This window comes from Eptesicus fuscus, chromosome 6, assembly GCF_027574615.1.
Source record: "Eptesicus fuscus isolate TK198812 chromosome 6, DD_ASM_mEF_20220401, whole genome shotgun sequence".
In the NCBI taxonomy this organism is placed as follows: domain Eukaryota; kingdom Metazoa; phylum Chordata; class Mammalia; order Chiroptera; family Vespertilionidae; genus Eptesicus; species Eptesicus fuscus.
In genome coordinates this window covers 85,986,506-86,012,097 of record NC_072478.1, presented here as the reverse complement: position 1 = coordinate 86,012,097, position 25,592 = coordinate 85,986,506, and the positions used below count along the sequence as shown (strand labels likewise).

The 25,592-nt window shown below is 37.9% G+C and overlaps 1 long non-coding RNA gene across 3 annotated transcripts in view; it reads right to left on the bottom strand.

The window, feature by feature from the left end:
- LOC114231677 (uncharacterized) overlaps positions 1-25,592 on the bottom strand; it is a 315,772-nt gene that overhangs the window by 5,631 nt on the left and 284,549 nt on the right. For 2 of the 3 annotated variants that reach the window (XR_008556400.1, XR_008556402.1), the window contains one exon: positions 16,056-16,138. This is a non-coding gene — a long non-coding RNA (uncharacterized LOC114231677). Of the gene's footprint in view, positions 1-14,317; positions 14,406-16,055; positions 16,139-25,592 lie in introns of those variants that run through there. The other variant, XR_008556401.1, reaches the window with a different exon arrangement.

Sequence of the window (25,592 nt, the reverse complement as noted above, 5' to 3'; positions counted from 1 at the left end):
GATATCCAACAAAATAGACTTTAAAAAGAAGGCCATAATAAAAGACAACAAAGGTCACTACATAATACTAAAGGGATCAACCTAACCAGAGGATATAACCCTGGTAAACATATATGCACCTAATATTGGGGCACATAAATATATAAGGAAACTTCTAGAGGACTTTAACAGAGAGGTCGATAACAATACAGTCATAGTAGGGGACACCCCTCAGACTCCACTGGACAGATCTTCCAGTAAAAAACTTAACAAGGAAACAGAGAATCTAAAGGACACAATGGATCAGATGGATTTACTTGACATTTATAGAATATATCACCCCAACGCAGCAAAATATACATTCTTCTCAAGTATACATGAATAATTCACAAAGATAGACCACATGTTAGGGAATAAAACAAGTCTCTACAAGTTCAAAAAGATTGAAATCATATCAAGCATCTTCTCAGATCACAGTGCAATGAAATTAAAAGTGAACTACAGTAAGAAATACTCAAAACTTTCAAACACATGGAGGCTAAAGAGCATGCTATTAAAGAATGAATGGGTTACCAAGGAGATAAAAAGAAATAAAAAAACTTCCTAGAAACAAATGAAAATGATCACACAACAAGCCAAAATCTCTGGGACACAGCAAAAGCATTCCTGAGAGGGAAATGCATAGGACTACAGGTATACCTCAGAAAACTAGGAAAGTCAGCAATAAACTATTTAATACTACAACTTAAAGAACTAGAAAGAGAACAACAAGAAAAGCCCAGAGTAAGTAAAAGGAAGGAAAAAATAAAGATTAGAGCAGAAACTGATAATGCAGAAACAAAAAACAATACAAAAACTCAATGAAACCAAGAGCTGGTTTTTTGAAAGGATAAACAAAATTGATAAACCATTAGCCAGACTCACCAAGAAAAAAACAGAGAGGACCCAAATAAATAAAATCGGAAATGAAAGTGGATAAGTAACTGCTGGAAACGGAACATTGAGACATTGGAAGTTAAATGTGAAAAGGGAATCCGGAATGCTGGTCAACCTTAATCGCTCTGAATGGTCAGAGCTAGTCAGTCATTGTTTAGTTGAGACATTGGTAGTTAAAGCAACTCTCACCTGTTAATCATATGTAAATTTTTGCTGATTGTCTATTGTTGGAATTTCCTGCCTAAAGGATATGGGTGTATCTCAGAACCCCCATAAAAGGGATGGCAAAGGCCAGAGCAGTGGCAGTCCTCCCCCTAGAGGTGGACTCCCGCCTGGCCCCCATTTACCCAAATTAACTCTTTTCCAGTCTCTTTTCATTTTGATTGCGGCCTTCTCTAGAAAACCGGACCTGAACAAGATCTCTGAAACACGCAGGACGTGACAAGGGATTCCACATGTAACCACTGACACTATAGAAATACAAAGGATTGTAAGAAAATACTATGAACAACTATATGCCAACAAGTTGGACAATGTGGTTGAAGTAGAGAAATTCCTAGAAAAATATAATCTCCCAAAACTGAATCAGGAGGAATCACAAAACCTGAATAGGGCAATAATAACTGAAGAAATATAAGCAGTAATTTAAAAAACAACAACAAAAAACTCCCACCAAACAAAAACCCAGTTTGGATGGCTTCAGAGGGGAGTCTAACAAACATTCAAGGAAGAACTAACACCTATAATCCTCAAACTATATCAGAAAATCCAAGAGGAAGAACTAGCCCAAATTTTATAAGGATAGCATTATCTTAATTTTATTTTTTTATTTTTTAAAAATATATTTTATTGATTTTTTTTACAGAGAGGAAGAGAGAGGGATAGAGAGCTAGAAACATTGATCAGCTGCCTCCTGCACACCCCCCACTGGGGATGTGCCCGCAACCAAGGTACATGCCCTTGACCAGAATCGAACCCGGGACCTTTGAGTCCGCAGGCCTACACTCTATCCACTGAGCCAAACCGGTCTTGGCGCATTATCCTAATTTTAAAGCCAGATAAAGACATTACAAAGAAAGAGAATTACAGGCCAATATCCCTGATGAACATAGATGCTAAAATCTTCAACAAAATATTAGCAAATCAAACATAGTAATATATTAACAAGATCATACTCCAGATCAAGGGTGATTTATTCCAGGCATGCAAGGCTGGTACAATATTCCCAAATAAATAAATATGATATATAACATAAACAAATTGAAAGACAAAATCACATGATCATATCAATAGATGCAGGGAAAGCATTCAACAAAATCCAACACCTGTTTTTGATAAAAACTCTCAGCAATGTGGGGGGAATAGAGAGAGCATATCTCAACATGACAAAGGCCATATATGACAAAACTACAGCCAATATCATACTCAATGGAAAAAACTGAAACCATTTCCCCTAAGAACAGGAAAAAGACGAGGAATACTCACTCTCACCACTCCTGTTCGACACAGTACTGGAAATGCTAGCCATAGTGATCAGACAAGAATAAGAAATAAAAGGCATCCATATTGGAAAAGAAGTAAAACTGTCATTATTTGCTGATAACATTATATTCTACATAGAAAACCCGAAAGACTCTATCAAAAAACTACTAGACTTAATAAATGAATTTGGCAATAGAGCAGGATACAAAATTAACAAGCAGAAATCTATGGCTTTTTTATCCACCAATAATGAAATACTGAAATATTTCTCACAGAAAGAGAAACTAAAAAAAAAAAATCACATTTACTATTGCAACAACAAAAAAATTAATATGCCTGGGAATAAACTTACCTAGGGAGGTAAAAGACCTGTACACGGAAAACTACAGGACGTTGACAAAAAGAGATAAAGGAAGACATAAACAAATGGAAGAATATAACGTGTTCATTGATTGGTCGAATCAGCATCATTAAAATGTCCATACTATATCCAAATCAATCTATAGATTCAATGCAATTCCTATTAAGATACCAACAGCATATTTCACAGACCTAGAACAAAATCTCCAAAAATCCATATGGAATAAAAAAAGACCTTGAAGAGCTATAGCAATCCTGAGAAAGAAGAACAAAGCTGGAGGGATCACAGTACCATATATCAAGCTATATTACAAAGCCACTGTTCTCAAAACTGCCTAGTACTGGCACAAGAACAGACATATAGACCAATGGAATAGAACAAAGAACCCAGAAATTGACCCAAGCTACTATGCTCAATTAATATTTGACAAAAAAGGCAAGAGCATACAATGGAGTCAAGACAGTCTCTTCAATAAATGGTGTTGGGAAAATTGAACAGATACATGCAAAAAAAAAAATCAAACTAGACCACCAACTTAGACCATACATAAAAATAAATTCAAAATGGATAAAGGACTTGAAAGTAAGATGAGAAATCATAAAAATCTTAGAAGAAGCCATAGGCAGCAAAACAGCAGACATATGTGGAATCAATATCTTTTCCCATACAGCTCCTAGGGCAATGAAAACTAAGGAGAAAATAAACAAATGGGACTACATCAAAATAAAAAGCTTCTGACCCACAAAAGAAACCATCAACAAAACAACAAGAAAGCCATCTCCATGGGAGATCATATTTGCCAATGTCATCTCCAATAGGCTTTTCTTTTAAAGCCCTGCAAGGGTCACAGCTCTCTAGGACTGTCAACTGAGTTTTTGTTTTCAGGTTCCTAGAATTCATTACTTGGGTGCTGTTCTCAGAATAGACACCAGAGAAAGTTATTGCAATACCTGCCTGCAAGGGCAAGAGCCATCTAGGACTGCCAATTGGGTTTTCTTTTCAAAATATAAGAGTGGAATCTCACATCTTATTTTTTATTCCCATGTCAGCAGCATTTAGTATGGTTTACTAATCCTTTCTTTTCTTTCTTTTTTTTTCAGAATCAGCAAAATATAATCAATTCGATGAATGAATGAAGGAAGGAAGGAGTAATAGTAGCAGCTAATACTCAATTTAGTGCTTCCTAAGTACTCCTGTCTTTCTTGAGGCACTTTTAAAAATTGATGTTTTATTGATTAAGGCATTATATATGTGTCCATATCCCCCATTGTCCCCTCAGCCAGCTCCCATACATGCCCTCACCCCCCCTGCTATCTATGTCCATTGGTTATGCTTATATTTGATGCACTTTTTAAAACTTGGCTCCAATGATATCACACTCTTTTGTTGTTTCTCCTTTATCATTTCTTGTTCCTATGGGTTTGCTTTATTGATTTCATTTGTTATTTTGGTGCTGGCACTAAATGTACAGTCGTCTTCTCTTTTCTATTTCCCTAAGTGATCTTCTCCATTCTCATGAACTTTAATTTCATTTTACATCAATGACTACAAATCAGTATCTCTAACGCTTGTTTCTAAATTCCAGATTCTTGATATATCTCCATTCCCACACATACTTTCATGTCCTGCTCAAGTCCTTTTGGGCTCTACCTCTCAGTTCATGGGGCTCAACTTCCAACTGCCACTATCTGCATCCCTTTGCTAAAGGACTTTCTCTTAACACTGTGACCATATACACAGAGGGTCAGAAGCACCAGAAAGTCAACACATCTTGAGGTCACCTCTCAATCATTGGCTGATGAGGGTTGATGTATAATTATGTCATCTCCTTGCATTTAGAGTTGGATAAATCTGACCTTTATGTTGCACACTATCTTCAGAGTCTCACTAAGGAGTGAATTCCACTTCCACAGAGTGGTAAGTAACATGTTAGAAAACACACTGTTCATTTATTGCCTTCATTTTCCTGCCTCCTGTCCCCAATATCCTACTGATGTGTCCTGTTTTGTCTCCTGAATCAACACATTTGTTCTCAAATCTTTACCACAAAACCTACTTCTGGGGGATCCCAAACAAAGATATATATTTGAGATACCTCCATATATTGAGATATCTCAAAATTAACATGTGAAGACCAAATTTTTTATTTTCCCAGATGCCAGCCAGTAGGTGGTGGAAGGAGAAAGAAGTACATGCCTCTCCATTTTGGAACTTCCTTAGAAGGTGGACACATTATTTTAGATGAAGGAAACTCAGCCCTTAAGCATCACAAGAGGCCCTTACTTCCTCATAGAAGATGCCCTCTGTAGCATGCATGCGAGTGATAGCCTGAGTCCAGCTTTTGGCAAATGGCTTGTGATATTTAGCCAAATTGCAAAGTCTTTTTTCTTTAAAATAAATGACTTGGAACTTGTTGGTGATGACAAGAATACTTTCTGTGTTGGAGCAAGTCCTTAAGCAACTATAAACATAACCTTTAATATTTCTTATTCCTAATTATGATTCCCAGTCATTTGGTCCCGTCCCAAATGTCCTTGGAGACATTTGGTTCACACCAAAAAGTTTCTGAAATTTGATCCTGTCAAAAACATAAAAACTTACCCTGACCAGTGGAGCTCAGTTGCATGTGTGTCATTTCATGCACCTCAAGGTCACTGGTTTGATTCCCAGTCAGAGCACATACCCAGGTTATGGGTTGTTCTCTCTCTCTCTCTCTCTCTCTCTCTCTCTCTCTCTCTCTCTCTCTCTCTCTCTCTCTCCCTCTCTCTTCCCCCCTCAATAAAAACACATTTAAAAGAACTACATTACATCCTAAGAAGTTAGCCTTGCATTCAAATAGCCCATAATGTTTACTTATACTCTGGGTTATAGTATTAAAACAAAAATGATATCAGATTGTATTGGTCCAATGATTGTGATGTGCTGTCTGGCAATAATAACCTTTCTTACCTTGGTAGCCTGGCTGGCAATGACACATGGGGTAAGTAGATAGGTCAGGGCTTAGATCTTGTAAAAGAGGAGGATTTATATTAACTATGGACCAAATGTCTCCATGGATGCTTAGGACAGAACAAAATATGAGGCTGTTTTGGCAGGGAACAAGTATCTCATTGCTCATTTTAGACAGGACCAAATGTCCTACAAGACTAGAGACCATGTATGTCAATGCTGGATACTGAATATTTGAGGTGTTATCTCAGAGATAAGGAAAAATATAAAATTGTGGCAGATATACCCCAAGATCCATATATAACATTATTGTGTGCTTATTCAATTTGTTTCTAGAACTATTAATCTCTCCTAAAGCAAATAATTTAGAATGTTTTCAAAAGACCTAAGTACAGCCATAATTCACCTATGGGTGGGAAATATCTCACCTTGAAGGCACAAGCATTTAATCTTCCTTTCATTTAGAAGACCTTGGGAATCAGCATTTTCCCTTATTTACGTAAGAATCACAAGAGGTCTCACTAAGAATTCTGACTCCTAGACTTCTCCAGTTTAATTTCAGATTCATCAGGGCTAAGAGGAGGACCAGGAAATTGTACCACATATCTGTTCCTTCTCCTGCCTCTGTCTTGTTTTCTCTGGATACATGAGTCATTTAGCAGACAGTTAGATCTGATCACTAATGTTTTCTCCTGGTATCAATAAGCTGACATCTAAGATAGGAGGCATTTGTCTAAATCAAGTAGGCTAATTCTGATCACGCCTTTATTCTCTCAATACACAAATTCATTCACAAATTCCCAGGATTTCTAGATATTGAAACAGAACTCAAGTAAAAGGAGGTATTCTAATACACTCATTACTATCCTCATAGATTGTCTTGCTGTGCAAGTCACAGTAAGGTTTTTAAATTACTTGAAGAATCACTTTATAAGAAAACAATATTATGTGTTAAAATTTGGTGTTACACTCTTAAAATAGTTTAATTTGGAGGATAAAACCCCCAGAAAGTTTTCAGAGTCACTCACTTTCATAATCCGGCACCAATTAGCTATAAAGAGCTTGAAGGTCTCATCACTAGTTTAAACTTACAGAATTGTTTTGTTGGTTATGTGGGGTTTCATCAAGTTAAAAGTCTTCAGCACAGCAAAAGAAACAACCAACAAATGAAAAGACCACCTACAAAATGGGAGCAATTTTTGTATACCATATATGGCATAACACTGAAATACATACAGAACTCATATGACTAAATAACAATAAAAAATTCAATGAAAAGTTGGCAGGTGTGTTCAGTAGTTGAGTATCAAACCATGAGCTAGGAGGTCTAGGTTTGATTCCCAGTCAGGGTACATGCCTGGGTTGTGGGCTTGATCCCCAATAGGGGCATGCAGAAGACAGCTGATCAATGACTCTCTCATCAGTGATGTTTACATCTCTGCCTCTCTCCCTCTCCCTTCCTCACTTTGAAATAAATTTTAAACAATGGGCAAAGGATCCTTACTGACAGTGTTTGAAGAGTACATGCAAATGGCCAACAGGTACATGGAAATGGGCTGGAAAATCTTCTGGGAAATGCCTATCAGAGCCATAATAATATATCACCATACACTTATTAGAAAGGCTATCATCAAAATGACAAACAAGTGTTGACGAGGATGTGAAGAAAAGGAAACCTTATTCACCATGAGTGGGAATGTAAGTTGGTATAAATAAGATGGACAAGAGAATGGAGGTTCTTCAAAAAATTAAAAATAGAACTACCATCTAACACAGAAAAATCCCACTTCTTTGTAAATATAATGGAGATGAAATAACTTATGTCCAACATATGAATGGATAAAGAAGATGTTATATACACAATAATATGTTATTCAACCAGGAGAAAGAAGAAAATCCTTCCATTTGTGAAAACACACATGGTCCTTGAGAGCATTATGTCAAGTGAGCAACGTCAGACAGAGAACAACAAATACTGTATAACAATTTCACATACATGGAACCTTACAAAGCTTACTACATAGAAATGGAGATTAGAATGGTGGTTATGAGAGCCTGAGGACTCGGCAAAATAAGGATATGTTGATCAAAGGGAACAAAGTTGGAGTTAAAAGAAGAATAAGTTCTGCAGACATGAAGAGCAGAGCATTGTGATTATAGTCAACAATACATCAAAGTTGCTAAGTGACTAGATCTTAAATGTTCTCACCACAAAAAAAGAAATGATTATGTCACGTGGTTAGGGGTTTATCTAGTGCTATGGTGTCAATCTTAGGTAATATACAAATGTATCCAATTAACATGTTGTAGACCTTAAAATCATAAAATGTTTATGTCAATTGCATGTCACTAAAAAAAACAACAAAAACGTCAAAGGCCAAAGTTATTAAGGAAATGTAAATTAACCACAATGAGATACTACTCTATACCTAACAAAGGGGCTAACATTATACGACTGATCACACCAAGAGTGGGTGATGTGGAGCAACTGGAACTCTCAGGCACCACTGGTGGGAATGTAAAGAAGGACAATACTTTGGCAAAGAATTGGGCAGTCTCTTTAAAAATTAAGAAACTTTTTACTTTATGAACTACCCTGTATTCCAGCCCTTCCACTGCTAGGCATTCACCCATGTGAAATGTATGCATATGGTTAAGAACTACATGTATATGAATATCTGTGGCAACTTTATTCTGTATATCGCAAACTGGAAACAATGTAAATGTTCTGATACACAACAACACAGATGTTTCCCAAAATAATTTTGCTGAATAAAAGGCGAACTAGGATACATATGGCATATTATATCTATGTAAAATTCTAGAAAAGGCAAACTAATCTAAAGTGACAACAGATCATCAGCTGCCTGGGGAGAGAGGAAGGGAGGGACAGGAGGAAACTTTTGGGGGTGATGGATACGTTCACTATCTTGATTGTGAAGATCGTTTCAGGGGTGCATATACATGTAAAATTTATCAGACTGCACAGTTTAGCATGTGAAGTTTATTATATGTGAATTATACCTGAGCAAAACTGTTGGGAAAATGTTGTAAATTGTAAGTTTTTGTTATTTTACGTTTTTGTTATTTTTGCTAGTATATATTGACCTTGTATCCTTTAACTATAATGCATTTCTTTTTAATTTTTGTAATTGCCCTCACCCCCTTTTTTTGGTCCCTTACCACAGCGGGGAGAGAGAGACAGACAGACAGAAACATCAATGTGAGAGAGCCACATTGATTGGTTGCCTCTTGCTTGGGCCACTACCAAAGCCAGAGATGGACTCTGCAAGTGAGGTACATGCCCATGGCCAGAATCGTACCCGGGACCCCTCAGTCCTTAGTCCTATGCTCTACCCACCGAGCCAATAGGCTAGGGCTGTAATTGCCTTTACATTTCTTAGGCTATTCTGCAGTGACTATTTGCTAATAGAGACAATTTTCCTTTTCTTTGTCAATCTTCAACTCTTTTGCTCTTCTGCCTTTTCTTTTTCCTTTTTTTATTGCACTGAGATCTCTTCATCTTGTGGGGAAGCAATCAAAATTACAGCATGAATTATGCTGTTTGCTGTGTTTTGCGATGTCCTTCATCAAACTGAGTGTCTACTTACATTTTAGTCATCAAAATTATTTTTATCATGAATAGCTGTCTATTGAGCTGGTCATATGATTTTCTCCTTTACTCTGTTAATATATTGAATCACATTTCTTAGTTTTCAAATGTTCAATCAACATTGGGTTCAGGAAAATCCTACTTAATAATAATCTTTTAGAAATATTGCAGTATTCAATTTGCTGATATTTGGTCAATAAATGATACAGCCCTTTTATGTAATAGATTTTCATTAATTACTTGAAAATGCTTCTCTTCTTATTCTATGCTTATCTGGTACAGGCATTTTTAGGCATTTTTTATGTAAAAATCATTTAACAATTGCATGCACCTATTTTATTTTAATTCATTTTTTATAATAATCAACTTTAATCAAATATATAACAATTTTAAGATTTCTGTCATACTAAGCCACAGAGCTAAGACATGAAGCACAGTTGTCTGGATTCTTTCGTTGTTGTTAATCCTCACTGGAGGATATTTTTGCCATTGGTTTTTAGAGAGAGTGGAAAGGAGTGGGTGGGAAAGGGGGAAAACAGAGAGAGAGAGAAACATCAATGTGAGAGAGACACATGTATTTGCTGCCTCCCCCACGTGCCCCAGTAGGGGATGGGGATGGATCCTCAACCCAGGTATGTGCCCCTGACTGGGAATCAAACCCAAAACCCTTCAGTGCATGGGCTGTTGCTCTAACCACTGAGAAACACCAGTCGGGGCTGGCTCTAGATTCTTAAGAATAACCTATCATTATCATTTTAGAGTTTCCCTTTTTTGAGACTGGATCACAGAAATTTGAAACAAGCTATATTTCCAAAAGAAGCCTAACATAAATGTGTGAATAAAGCTACCCACAAACAGGTTTGTATATATTCACTAACTATGAAGCTCTGGTTTAGGGAAGTAGGAAGATTGATGTAATACTGTCCCAGAGATTGCTCTGTGGCTCTAGCTCAGTCACTCTCATCTGTAGCTGCAAGTTACCATCATCTTAGAAACTTATTAAAGTACCAGTTACTAGGATCTCTCATAGCAAATGGAATTGCAGCCTTGGGAAGGAACACGGGCTCAGGTAATTTTACAAAGTTCTCCAGGTGCCTCTCATAGCTATCTATGTTTTAAAACTACTGATGTTCCAGACATAGTTGCAAATTGTAATTTCTGACATTCTTTTCATGCCTTATCTCTTGATGTTACACAGCTCCCTAACTTAGAAAGACTTCTTATCTTACCTATTTTAGGATCTATAACATACTTACCATTTTATCCTCTCCATATTCATTATGCCCATCAGATAAAATTGTCCTCTAAACTTCCTGCTGTAAGAATGGCTTTGATGACCTCTGTGTGTGGCAACTTCCCAGTCAGTACCAGGGAAGTTGTCCTTTCCTCTATGTACTTTCTCTCCTGACATTTGTTTTCCTATAGCAGTATTTAAAATACGCTACTCAACATAGAGGAGCTGGCTGAGGCTGCACAAGTAAACAAGACATCCACAGTATCCCTGTGTATTGTGTCTTCTGAGGTGGGTAACTTGGAGCATACATTGTTGTGGTTTTTGTATAGTATTGCTGTCAGGACTGCTTCAGCCCTGGTCCTTCCAGGAATAATTGTTCCTGGTTCTCTAAAGGATAGGTTGAGCATTGAAAACTGCATGTATTCTTAAATGCTACAGGAGATAGTTTCATTGAGCTTTTTTCTATATGTACTACTTAATATGCGTAATTTTATTTGATTTGGGTGCAGAAGGAAAAAAGGGAACAGTCTTCCCTATGAAAAGGAAAAAAGGATCAGTCTTCCCTATGAAAAGGAAAAAAGGATCAGTCTTCCCTATGAAAAGTAAAGGGGTTTAGCCCTGCCTCGTGTGACTCAGTGGTGTTATTGTCAGCCTCCCCTACTCCCAAGAAGGTTCCCTAGTTTGATTTATGCTCAAGGTCAAGTAACTGGGTTACAGGTTCAATTCTGTCACTTGCTGGGCACCTGCATGAGGCATCCAAGAAATGTTTCTCTTGCACAGATCTCTCTCTCTCTCTCTCTGTCTCTCTCTTTCTCCCCCCTCTTCCTCCCCCTCTACCTCTCTCTTCGTCCCTTCCAATCTCTCTGAAAATCAATGGAAAAATTATCCTTGGGTAAGAATTTCTATTAAAAAAAAGTATGGTATTTAATAGTATTCATCCTTCCCTAGGTTTCTCCTATCTTATCGCCTAGGAGTTTTAAAGTTTGCAGTTTATATTAGGTCCGTGCTTCATTTAGACTTAATTTCTGTGATGGGTATAAAGTCTGGGTTTAAGTTTTTTTTTTTTTTATTAAATGTGGATATCCTATTGTTCAGGCACTATTTTGAGAAACTATCTTTGCCTCATTATAATACCTTGGCTCAGTTGTAAAAAATCAATTGTGACTATTTAAGGGGGTCTGTTTCTGGGATGTCTGTTCTCTTCCATTAATCGACTTGTCTCTTCTTCTGCCAAGGCCCAGTCTTGATTACTGAGTTAGATATAGTGAGTCTTGAAGTTGAGTAGCATCAATTGTCCAGCTTTGGTCTTCTCCTTCAATACTCAATTGGCTATTCTGGATCTTTTGCCTTGCATATAAACTATAGAATTGGTTTAATAGCAGCCACACAATAACTTGCTGGGATTTTGATTGGGACTGTATTGAATCTATAGGTCAAGATGGAAGTAAATGACACCTTGACAATAGGGAATCTTCCTATTCATGAACATGAAATATCCCTCCATTTATGAGTCCTCACACTAATTAAAATAAAATTCATTGCTCATGCTTCAGCACTTTGTTTTGAACTAATTTTGTCAGCCTGACTACACAGACTCTATTTAAAGTCAGCTAGGCTATACTGACTTGATCTTGTTTCTAACTTATTCCTCAGATCAGATGATTCAATATAAAATTTAGCACATTGTACCATGTAGTTTCAATTTCACTCGAGCCTTCATTCTCTCATGATATTAATATTTCCATGTGGTACTTGAACCAAAGATCAAAGCTGGCTGCCTGATATTCATCTGGGAGCTTTTTAAATATTCCTGGTGGTGAAATTGTACTATAGCTTTAGGAGATTTCCCCTTGGGGAAAATTGATTAAAAGGAACATGATAACTCTCTGTACTATTACATACAGCTTTATGAGAATCTCCATTTATCTCAAAATAAAAAGTTTAATAAACCATATCTCCAATGGAGTCAAATGTGCCCCTAGTGTTACAAAATACCAAAGGTGTATATATGGATGCAATTACAGTTTCCAAAATTTATTCTTCTCTTTCTTGCTTTGATTCTCCTTTCTTTCCAACTCAGTAGCTTGAAAAGCTTTCACATCTCTTCTCTATTTTAGGGTTTTATAGCACTGTTTATTACCTTATCCCCACCTCACAGTTCTGAGAATATCATAATATCATCCCAAATCTCTTACTGAGGGAAGACCTATTGAGAGTTATTGATGTGGCATAACTCACAAGCTGTTCTACAGCCTCTAGGCAGAACACAGAATACCGATGCCTTATGTTACTATGAGCCATCTATTCTAACCCCATCAAGCTCCTCAACAGCAATTCAATAATGGAGACTCCTCAGCTGGATGAAGGTGGTTGACAAAGAAAGGGGAACAAAATAGGCACAGTCTCTAGAGCTGTAGGCCTCAGGCTCCACTGCCTCCTGTTTCAGGGAGGTTGGGTGGGGAATCTATGGGCTGGCCATGGTGTGCAGCATTGCTGTGAGGCCTGGTCCAGGTCAGTCCTTCCTGAAGTGTTTCTATATTCTGAGGGAAAATGGAGATTCTAGTGTGCACATTTCCTTAAGTGGTGTCAGGCTTCTGTGGACTGAGCCAAGGTTTGGGAATGAACAGCTCCATCTTAAGTGTGCTGAGAATGTATCCTGGTGTTTCTCTCAAGTCTCTATGATGCCTTTTGTTCCCAGGTGAGTCTCCTTGATCCTGTGAGTTTGGGCAAAGAAAAAAGGGAAAGTCCAATATAATTAGGAACCTAGGGGAGGAGCAGGTCCTTTGCCTGTAAGAAACTTTCATTTATAAAGAGGAAATTTGTTTCTGTGTCAGGTGTTGTAAACATTCTTTTTGGGTTTTTTCTTCAGACTTGATAAAATGCCTTTTTTCTCATCATGGATCGAGGTTATTTTCATCACTGCCTTGGCATTTTTTCTTTATTCTGGTGAGTACATTTTAATTCTGGATGAAGCAGTTCATACATCTTAGAAATTGCAGGATACAAATTCTGTTATCTCAAAATGGAGCATCTTCTTTTATTGGGTTTGTAATATTTTAACTGGCCTAATGAAAGGGGGCAAGTTACAAAGCCCTTTTAAGAAATTACATCTGTGGATTGCTTTTTCTCTTTTCCCACCTTAGAGGAATGGAAGCAGAGAGATGGGTTAGAATGAGCAGAACTTTGCTTCTTGTTTATTTATGACTAAAATTATTTACCTAATTAATATTATTACTTTTTGGAGGTCAGATTCTATGTTTGCTAAATGCAGAGTGTAGGGAGTAATGATGCCTCCTAGGTCTGATATTCCTTGGCAATCTGATTTGGTGTCTGCCTGTTCTGAGGCCACTAAAGTAAAAACTTTGTGTAAGGGGAGAACTCATTGACCCCTCTCCTGGAAATTTATCTTCCGTTAGTGCAAGGAGACTGAAGAATTTGTGTAAAGTAGTTTTAAGGTGTTGAACAGACCCAGGATATTAGAACTAAGTACTATTTCATTAAGTGGTAATTAATTTATTCATGTTAGGTGACTTTATGCAAGGCATATTAGAGACATTAAAAAAGGCATTGTCTTCTCTGACTAGCATGTCTCATTTATTATAAAATGAATAAAAAGAAACATGTTATCTTCACAGGAGAGTGTGGTGATTGCTGCACAACACTTACACATATTTTTCCCAGATGAGAATAATTTGGAATTTTATTTCCAGATTTGGAGCTATTTTGTGAACTTACTGTTTTGATACTACCACAAGAGGCTCACCTCAGAACTTGGAGGTACTAGTAGGCAATATGTGTAGTATTTTGCTATTAAAAGGTATAGGTTCCCCCCACAGAGACTCCAATTGTTTTCTGATTCTTCTTATTTTTATGTTTTCTTTTGTGTGCTGGTTACAGGAAATTCTCTTCCACTTAAAAAAAGTGTGCGCAAACCGGTAAGTTTAATTTTGATTAATTTTAATATTGAAAAAGGTGAACTTTTAATTGTTTCATATTGTAGGTTTTAATAGCAAATTTCACCAAATGCTCTGCCAGTGTTCTCAGTGGTTAAGCTTCCACCCATTAACCATAAGGTGCCTGGTTCAATTCCTGGTCAGGGCATATTCCCAGGTTTGGGCTAAATCCCCAATCGGGGTATGCAGAAGGCAGCCAATGGATGTCTCTCTTTCTCTCATTAATATTCCTATCTATCTACACCTTTTACTTACCTCTATAAAAGAAAAATATTCACCAAACAAAATGTGTAAAAGAGTGATTCTCAAAAGAATTTTTTAATTGTGCCATTATTATGCTAGATTAAATGAAATTAAGCCAGTCTTAAAAAACTATTTGGTATTTTGGATAAGATAAAAATATCCCATTATTTCAAAGATTCCATTATTGGGTATCCTTGTTATTTGCAAGCATCTGATAAAGGTTACAATGCATTTAAAGTAGAATTGTGGCCCTAGCTGGTTTGGCTCAGTGGATAGAGCATGGACCTGCTGACTAAAGGGCCCCAGGTTCGATTCCAGTCAAAGGCACAGGCGTGGGTTGTGGGGCTCTATGCTCAGTGGGGAGCTTGCAGAAGCCATCCAATCAATGATTCTCTCTCATCATTGATGTTTCTATCTCTCTCTCCCTCTCCCTTTCTACCTGGAATCAATAAAAATATTTTAAAAAGTAATTCTGCCCTAAGACTGTAATATAGAAATCTTACCTGAATTTCTAGCCTGCCCTAAAAACTTACCAGTCCCCACAACTGCATGAGCCATTAGTTAAAATCTCTTTATCTCTCTCCTTAAAAAAAAAAAAAAAGAAATAAAAGAAAAAGAGTAACTTAGAATTGTGTATACTAACAAAACAAGAGGATTACAAATATTATCCAAATATTTACAAATATTGAAGGTGGGTAAAATAATAATTTTCATATATTCAGAATATTATGTAGAGGGAAGAACCATCTAAATAGCTAAAGTTTAAAGGTATTTTAAAAGCCGGTATGTCGGAATTCATACCATTTTGTTTATTTAGGTAAATTACCATTACTGGCACTACTAACCAAATTTTATATACTTATACAAATACTAATGTATTGAACATGTATATATCTGATGATAATCTAAATGTATCGGATACTTTAATAGTGAAACCATTGAGAAATATAGGGAAATTATTAAAATTTCATCTTTCTACACCTTGTGGTATGAAATAATGGGGAGATCTGATGCAGGCAGGAGGAGAATTGCAACAAGGGTGGCTAATTTATACAAATACATTCAGCCATTTGTCTGTATTTTACAAATGATATTGCGTTTGTAGACATATATCAATAATATTTTATGACTAAGTGGATGATTCATTTCCAAACCTCATTATAGAAGATTTTCATTCCATTTTGATGCATGGTATCTTGTACTAAGATTAAAGAACAATTCATTCAAAAAGTTCATTACCTGACAAAGTTTATGTTCTTCTTTATGTTTAACAGCCAAACTGTGATGCCTATAAGGGTTACTTACATACTTGCCCCAGCCACGTGGATCCAATCTGCACAAGACGTGGTCATACTTTCTACAATGAATGTCTTTTCTGTACTGAAGTGCTGTAAGAACACAAAATACTGAATAAACCATCATAAAAATGATAGGAAAACCCAAGTTTCTGATAGCTGCACAGTATACATTGAAAAAAGTTATACTATCTCAGTAAAAGTCACAAAATCACACTGGTACCTTTTCCAGGACTTCTCATTTGCAAAAGCAGTTTGGTATATGATCTCTCAATATAACTCTGTTGGATATTTTGCAAATGTACAAATCAATTAATTTAGTTTATTCATTAGGACTTACAAATGTCAGTCTATGGCCAATATATTGAATTCTGAAGTCCCTATGATAACTGATAATCTCTATGATGTAGCTTCAAGCTACAGGGAACATAATTGAGCAAGAAACACTACTTGACTACAGAAATTTTAAATCCATCACAATGGGCCTATTCATGCTAGAGGGTATCCTGTGATTTTGGTTCACCTTTTCTTCTGAACTCCAAGATAGACTGCAAACCTTCTTTAGAGAGTAGGGCATTCTAGGACACTTCCACCCAACCTCCTTTTCTATATCCTTCACTCCAAGGAATTTGCATTCTAACGGTTCAGCCAGCCTTCTTAGCTTCTTCCTCACTTTCATTCAAATTTATTTCCTCTTATTTAATCCCCAATTCGCTTCTACTTCTAGAGAATCATATCAATCAAACAATCTCCAGTCATATCCTCTCTCCAGTACGAGCGGGTTCCAAGACCGAGCCAGGACTGACTATGTAGGAAGGGTCAAGTAGCCGGGATGAGGGAAGGATGGGTGCAGGGCTGGGGAACATGTGGGTCCCAGCTGCTGGTTGAGGTGGAGTACAGCCTCTCCACAATGTGCACTTAATGCAATACCCAGTTAATTTTGAATGCTGTTTATAACAATTTCTGTTTCTCTTTTTCCTTTGCAGAGACTCTTATAGACCACCTAAATTTTGGTATTATGGGAGATGCCGGGATGATTACTTCATTTAAATTTTGAAGTGAATTCTACAGCCAATCAGAGTCTTTTCCATCAGGGCATTAAATTCCTAGGTGACCAGACAAAGCCTTCTATGCTATAAAAGAGGGAATATAGAGTGTTGAAATTGTCTCTCAACTCTAAGAACTTTTGATTGATTTTCATTCTCTGTTCAATTATTAAATAGCATATGAAAAACTACCTTAATCGTGTATTTGATAATATAAAACCTAATGCAATTTACAATCATAAATATTTCAAATCAATACAATGTTAAATGATATTATCATTTTTAAAAATACCACCTTGCAATAAAAATGGTGGCAGAGTAAGTAGATGCTTCATGGACATGCTCCCAGGACCAAACTGGAATTACAACTAAAATACAGAGAAACTTCCTGAATAATCAATGGAAGCTCACAGGAGAGACCCTGAGACTCGAGGACCAAAAGTGGAGACTGCATAGAGACTGGTAGGAGGGGTGGAAGAACAAAAGGGCTGGCCAGGCACCCACAGACAGCAATTGAAGTCCTGGAGATATATCCCAGCTGTGGGGGATTGCCACTGAGAACTCTGAGATATAATCCCCAATCTAAGTCCCCCACCTCCCAGCAGAGAGCATCATTCCTGAGAAGGGTACCCACATTACATCTGGCTGTGAAAGGCAGCAGTGTGCTGCCTGCCAGGGAGTGACAGATAAAAATTCAGGCATCCTCTTAAAGGGCCAATGCACAAAATGCCCTGTGAAGCCACCCACCTGTGCTCCAGCAGAGGGAGGGTAAAGTGAACTGGAGCTGTGAGAATAGAAGCCAGGACAGGGGACTAGGGGATAGAGCTCAGAAGGCAGACACTCCAAGTTTCCTGGGTTGTCATTCCCTCACACAGCAGAGGACATCTTTCCCACATGGTTATCTGCCTGGCCTGGGAGAAAGATAGTTGACACACCTTATTGGAAAATACCTTGCCTTGATGTCCTTAACAGATTAAAAATAACAATTAGCCTCCAGGCAGAAGCAACTGCCCAGTCTGTTGAAAAAAATCTCAACACGCAAGAGGATGAATGCATAGGGGGCAATTCAACTTGGAATCCTATCAGTCTGTAGGCAGAGGAGTTCTCTGGAAGCTTTAAGTCTTTGCCTGATCTAATTATTCAGAAATAGCCTTATAGGAACCGAAAATGAGACAAGCAATAATGGTTATGCTGAGAGGCAAATGATTCAGTCTATAGTGAGTTTCTTTCTGGGCCAACAGTTATTTTGAGTCCCAATTTCTATGTCCAACAGTTCTTTATGTGTACATAACAGCAATGATATTTCAGTTCTGGATGGTGGACAAATGGTGGTAATGCAGGTCTGACCCTCTCTGGTTTGGTCCTGGGCAATCTGCAGTGTATTCCTAGTATCACATGAGCTCACTCATCTAGGGGAAATGCTGAACAACATAGACTGAAGAACAAGAACAGCATTGATCAGACTGTCAGACATCAGAGGGAAGGTAAGGGAGAGTGGAGATAAGGGAGAAAGATCTACCAAAGGACTTGTGTGCTTGCATATGAGCCTAACCAGTGATCACGTACAACAGGGGGGTGGGGCATGCGTGTGGTGGGGTTTGGGATAGGAATGGGGGGAGGGGATTGAGGACAAATATGTGATACCTTAATCAGTAAAGTAATTAAAAAAAAAAAAAGAAATAGCCTTTAACACAGTCCTGCACTAGAGATTGAGAGGTGTAGAGGATCTACCTAATACATAGTCAAACCCAAACAGACAACCAAAAGGAGGAGACAAGAAACAGTCTCCAAATGAAAGACCTAGAGAATTTTACAGAAGATAAATGAAGCAGAGATAAGAAATATATCTGAAACAGCCGAAATTGGTTTGGCTCAGTGGATAGAGCGTCAGCCTGCGGACTCAAGGGTCCGGGGTTCGATTCCGGTCAAGGCATGTACCTTGGTTGCGGGCACATCCCCAGTGGGGGGTGTGCAAGAGGCAGCTGACAGATGTTTCTCTCTCATCGATGTTTCTGGCTCTCTATCCCTCTCTCTTCCTCTCTGTAAAAAATCAATAAAATATATTTTAAAAAAAACACAGAAATATATCTGAAACAGAGTTCAGAGTAATGATGATAAAGATGCTCAACCGCATGAAAAATGATAAACTAACTCTGAAAAAAGAACAGTCTGAGATAAAGGAAGACATCCTATCTAATAATAGACAAATATGCAAATAGACCATACCTCCGACACACCCACAAGCCACGCCCACAAGCCACACCCACCATCCAATCAGAGCAAGTATGCAAATTAACCCAAACCAAGATGGCTACAGCCACAGAGAGCAAGGTTTCCTAGGTAAAAGAGGAAGCCAAGCTTTCTGCCAGCCGTTGCAGGCCTAAGCCTCCACTCAAGCTACAAAGTTTCAATTATAGAAGCTAAACAAATTCAAACAAATGGCGGCAGAATGGAGCTTGAGAGAGCAGGCCAGGGTTGCCACCGGCAACAGGGGAAGCAAAGCTTTCCACACACCCTGGCCGAGCCCACCCGCTTAAGGCAACAAAGTTTCAATTATAACCCCAACACAAATGGCTGCGGGCCTCGGAGGGAACCCCAGGCTTGGCTCTGCTCCAGGCTACAAAGTTTCAATTGTAGAAGGAAAATAAATTCCAGATACCAGGGCCTCCGCTTGCGTTGCCAGGGGGCGTGGCCCACCTGTAAACCACCACAGGCCCCTCCCTCAGGCCGCCCCACACCCCAAGGGAACCCCACCCTGATCAGGGACACCCTTCAGGGCAAACCAGCTGGCCCCCACCCCTGTACCAAGCCTCTATCCTATCTAATAAAAGAGTAATCTGCAGATTGATCATCACTGCAACACACAATATTGCTGCCCCCATGTGGTCAAAGATCCTGCCCCCATGTGGACACAAGATGGCCACCACAAGATGGCCAGCAGGAGAGGGCAGTTGGGAGGCACCCGGCCTGCAAGGGAGGGCAGTTGAGAAGAACCAGGCCTGCAAGGGAGGGCAATTGGAGGTGATCAACCCTGCAGGAGAGGGCAGTTAGGGGTAACCAGGCCGGCAGAGGAGGGAAGTTGGGGGCAAACAGGCTGGCAGCAAGTGGTTAGGGGGTGATCAGGCTGGCAGGCAGTTGGGAGCCAGCAGTCCTGGATTGTGAGAGGGATGTCCAACTGCCCGTTTAGGCCTGATTCCAGGGATCGGGCCTAAACGGACAGTTGGACATCCCTTGAGGGGTCCCAGATTGGAGAGGGTACAGGCTGGGCTGAGGGACAACCCCATTCCGTGCACGAATTTCGTGCACCGGGCCTCTAGTAACACAAATAAAAAACATTGGAAGGAATACACCACAGATTAGGGGAAACTGTGGATTGAATCACTGAATCAGAAGACAGAGTTGAAAAAAATCAGTCAATCAGAGAACCAAAAAGAAAAAAAAATAGAAAACAGGAGGACAGCTTAATGGACCTGTGAGACAACATAAAACATAACAATATTAGAATAGCAGGTGTGCCAGAAGAGGCAGAAAGGGAGAAAGGAATACAGAACGTGTTTGAAGAAATAATGGCAGAAAACTTCCCTAACCTGGTAAAGATAAAAGTCACACAAGTTCATAAGCCATAGAGAACCCCAAATAAGAAGAACCCAAACAGACCCACACCTAGGCACATCATAATTGAAATGCCAAAAATCAAAGACAAAGAGAGAATCTTAAAGGCAGCAAGAGAAAAGAAAACTGTTACCTACAAAGGAGTTCCCATAAACCTGACACCTGATTTCTCATCAGAAACTCTATAGGCTAGAAGGGAATGGCATAAAGTACTCAAGGTAATGGAAAGCAAAGATCTGATACAAAGATAATGATATCCATCAAGACTATCATTCAAAATAGATTGGCAAATAAAGAGCTTCCCAGACAAAAAGAAAAAGGCTAATGGGGTACATCCCCATTCCATCATTACAAGAAATGCTAAATAGACTGCTGTAATGATTAGAAGAAGTAGAGAAACCTAGACATATAGAATTAAAATGGAAATAAATAAGTACCTATCAATAATAACCCTAAATGCAAATGGATTAAATGCTCCAATCAAAAAGCATATGGTAGGTGAATGGATAAAAAAAACATGACCCAACTCTATGCAGTCTATAAGAGAACCACCTCAAAACAAGATACACAGAAGTTGTGAAAGGAATAGAAAAAACTATTCCATGCAAATCGAAAAGAAAAAAAAAAAAAGCTAGAGTAGCAATACTGATATCCAACAAAATAGACTTTAAAAAGAAGGCCATAATAAAAGACAACAAAGGTCACTACATAATACTAAAAGGATCAATCTTACAAGTGGATATAACCCTGGTAAACACATATGCACCTAATATTGGGGCACATAAATATATAAGAAAACTACTGGAGGACTTTAACAGAGAGATTGATAACAATACAGTCATAGTAGGGGACTTTAACACCCCTCAGTCTCCACTGGACAGATCTTCCAGTAAAAAACTTAATAAGGAAACAGAGAATATAAAGGACACAATGGATCTGATGGATTTAATTAACATTTATAGAATATATCACCCCAATGCAGCAAAATACACATTCTTCTCAAGTATTCATGGATCATTCACAAAGATAAATCACATGTTAGGACACAAAACAAGACTCTACAAGTTCAAAAAGATTGAAATCGTATCAAGCATCTTCTCAGATCACAGTGCAATGAAATTAAAAGTGAACTACAGTAAGAAACACCCAAAACATTCAAACGCATGCAGGCTAAAGAGCATGCTATTAAAGAATGAATGGGTTACCAAGGAGATAAAAAGAAATAAAAAAACTTCCTAGAAACAAATGAAAATGATCACACAACAAGCCAAAATCTTTGGGACACAGCAAAAGCATTCCTGAGAGGGAAATACATAGGACTCTAGGTATACCTCAAAAAACAAGGGAAGTCAGCAATAAACTATTTACTACTACAACTTAAAGAACTAGAAAGAGAACAATAAGAAAAGCCCAGAGTAAGTAAAAGGAAGGAACAAAGAAAGATTAGAGCAGAAACTGATAATACAGATACAAAAAAACAATACAAAAACTCAATGAAATGAAGAGCTGGTTTTTTGAAAGGATAAACAAAATTGATAAACCATTAGCCAGACTCACCAAGAAAAAATTGGAAAGGACCCAAATAAATAAAATCAGAAATGAAAGTGGAGAAGTAACCACTGACACCACAGAAATACAAAGGATTGTAAGAAAATACTATGAACAACTAACTATATGCCAACAAGTTTGACAATGTGGTTGAAGTAGAGAAATTCCTAGAAAAATATAATCTCCCAAAACTGAATCAGGAGGAATCACAAAACCTGAATAGGGCAATAACAAGTGAAGAAATAGAAGCAGTAATTAAAAAAATAAAATAAATAAAACTCCCACCAAACAAAAGCCCAGTTCGGATGGCTTCAGAGGGTAGTTTTACCAAACATTCAAGGAAGAACTAACACCTATACTCCTCAAACTATTTCAGAAAACCCAAAAGGAAGAACACGCCCAAATTTTATAAGGATACCATTATCCTAATTTCAAAGCCAGATAAAGACATTACAAAGAAAGAGAATTACAGGCCAATATCCCTGATGAACATAGATGCTAAAATCTTCAACAAAATATTAGCAAATCAAACACAGTAATATATTAACAAGATCATACTCCAGATCAAGTGGGATTTATTCCAGGCATGCAAGGCTGGTACAATATTCCCAAATAAATAAATATGATATATAACATAAACAAATTGAAAGACAAAAATCACATGATCATATCAATAGGTGCAGGGAAAGCATTAAACAAAATCCAACACATGTTTTTGATAAAAACTCTCAGCAAAGTGGGAATAGAGAGAGCATATCTCAAGATGACAAAGGCCATATATGACAAACCTACAGCCAACATCATACTCAATGGTTTTCTGAAACCATTTCCCCTAAGAACAGGAAAAATACAGGAATACTCACTCTCACCACTCCTGTTCGACACAGTACTGGAAGTGCTAGCCATAGTGATAAAGAAAAAGAAATAAAAGCATCCATATTGGAAAAGAAGGAGTAAAACTGTCATTATTTGCTGATAACATGATATTCTACATAGAAAAACCCAAAAGACTCCATCAAAAAACTACTAGACTTAATAAATGAATTTGGCAATAGAGCAGGACACAAAATCAACACCCAGAAATCTATGGCTTTTTTATACACCAATAATGAAATACTGAAATATTTCTCACAGAAAGAGAAACTAATAAAAAATCGCATTTACCATTATTTACCATTGCAACAAAAAATTAATATAGTTATTAATAAACTTAACTAAGGAGGTGAACGACCTGTACACGGAAAACTACAGGATGTCAAAAAAAGAGATAGAGGAAGACATAAACAAATGGAAGAATATAATGCGTTCATGAATTGGTAGAATCAACATCATTAAAATGTCCATACTATATCCAAAGCAATCTATAGAGTCAATGCAATTCCCATTAAGATACCAACAGCAAATTTCACAGACCTAAAACAAATTCTCCAAAAATTCATATGGAATAAAAAAAGACCTTGAAGAGCTGTAGCAATCCTGAGAAAGAAGAACAAAGCTGGAGGGATCACAGTACCATATTACAAGCTATATTACAAAGCTACTGTTCTCAAAACTGCCTAGTACTGGCACAAGAACAGATATATAGACAAATGGAACAGAACAAAGAACCCAGAAATCAACCTAAGCTACTATGCTCAATTAATATTTGACAAAGGAGGCAAGAACATACAATAGAGTCAAGACAGTCTATTCAATAAATGGTTGGGAAAATTGAACAGATACATGCAAAAAAATGAAAATACACCACCAACTTACACCATACACAAAAATAAATTCAAAATGGATAAAGGACTTAAAAGCAAGATGAGAAACCATAAAAATCTTAGAAGAAGCCATAGGCAGCAAAACAGCAGATATATGTAGAATCAATATCTTTCTGCATACAGCTCCTAGGTCAGTGATGGGCAACCTTTTGCGCTTGGTTTGTCAAACTTCGCCAAAAACTGAGCATAACTTGGGTAGTGTGTCACTTTGAGGAAAAAACTAACTCCAGGACTCTAGTTGCAAATGTTTCATCCTCAGGAGCAGCAAATGTTTCATCCTCGGCATGCGGCCATGTGTCATCAGAAATGGTGTCATACGTTCGCCATCACTGTCCTAGGTAGTGGTCGGCAAACTCATTAGTCAACAGAGCCAAATAACAACAGTACAATGATTAAAATTATTTTGAGAGCCAAATTTTTAAAACTTAAACTATATAGGTAGGTACATTGTTATTAACTTAAGTAGGATACTCCTAAGCTGGCCTTTGTTTAAAACTCAAGGGGCCAAAGAGCCGCATGTGGCTCGCAAGCCGCAGTTTGCTGACCACTGTCCTAGGGCCATGGAAATTAAGGAGAAAATAAGGAGGAAACAAATGGGACTACATCAAAATAAAAAGCTTCTGCACCAAAAAGAAACCATCAACAAAACATCAAGAAAGCCCTCTGCATTGGAGAACATATTTGCCAATGCTATCTGTAGAGAATGCCTGGGAAGGCACATGGGCATTCTTTAATTATTGTCAGCTGAACCTAGTGGCATTGGCAAAGCCACGCCATGGGAACACGCCTTGCCATAAAAGCCAAGGGTGTTGTCAGCTTGACCTTCATTTCAGCCTAGGTGTTGGGTTTTGATATCAAAATCCAGCCTAGCACCAGGAATGCTCAGGGCCTACTCAAGAATGCAAATAATCTCCTTTGTCTTGATCTTTTGGTGAAACTTCCTGGTACTTGGGAGGTATAAAATAAACATGCTGCATCGGCTCTCGGTCACTGTCTCTCCATCTGACAGGGCAGCAGTCCACCCGGTCCTAGCTTTTTCCTTCTGTCTCTGTGTCTGTCTCTTTCTTTTATTTCTCAATTCCCAGCCACCCCTACTCAGGAACTGGACCTGCTCTCTAGCCCCACTGGATGCAGAAAAGAGAGAAATATTTATAGTTATCTCCAATAGGCTTTTCTTTTAACTCCATGCAACATGCATAGCCCTCTAGGACTGTCAATTGAGTTTTGTTTTCAGATTCCTAGAATTCATTACTAGGGTGCTGTTCTCAGAATAGAACCCAGAGGGAGTTATTGCAATACCTGCCTGCAAGGGCAAGAGCCATCTAGGACTGTCAATTGGATTTTCTTTTCAAAATATAAGAGTGGAGTTTCACATCTCATTTTTTATTCCCATGCCAGCAGCATTTAGTATGGTTTATTACTCTTTCCTTTCCTTTCCTTTTTTTTTTTCCAGAATCAGCAAAATATAATCAATTCAATGAATGAATGAAGGAAGGAAGGAAGTAATAGTAGCAGCTAATACTCATTTAGTGCTTCCTAAGTACTCATCTCTTTCTTGATGTGGTCTTTAAAACTTGG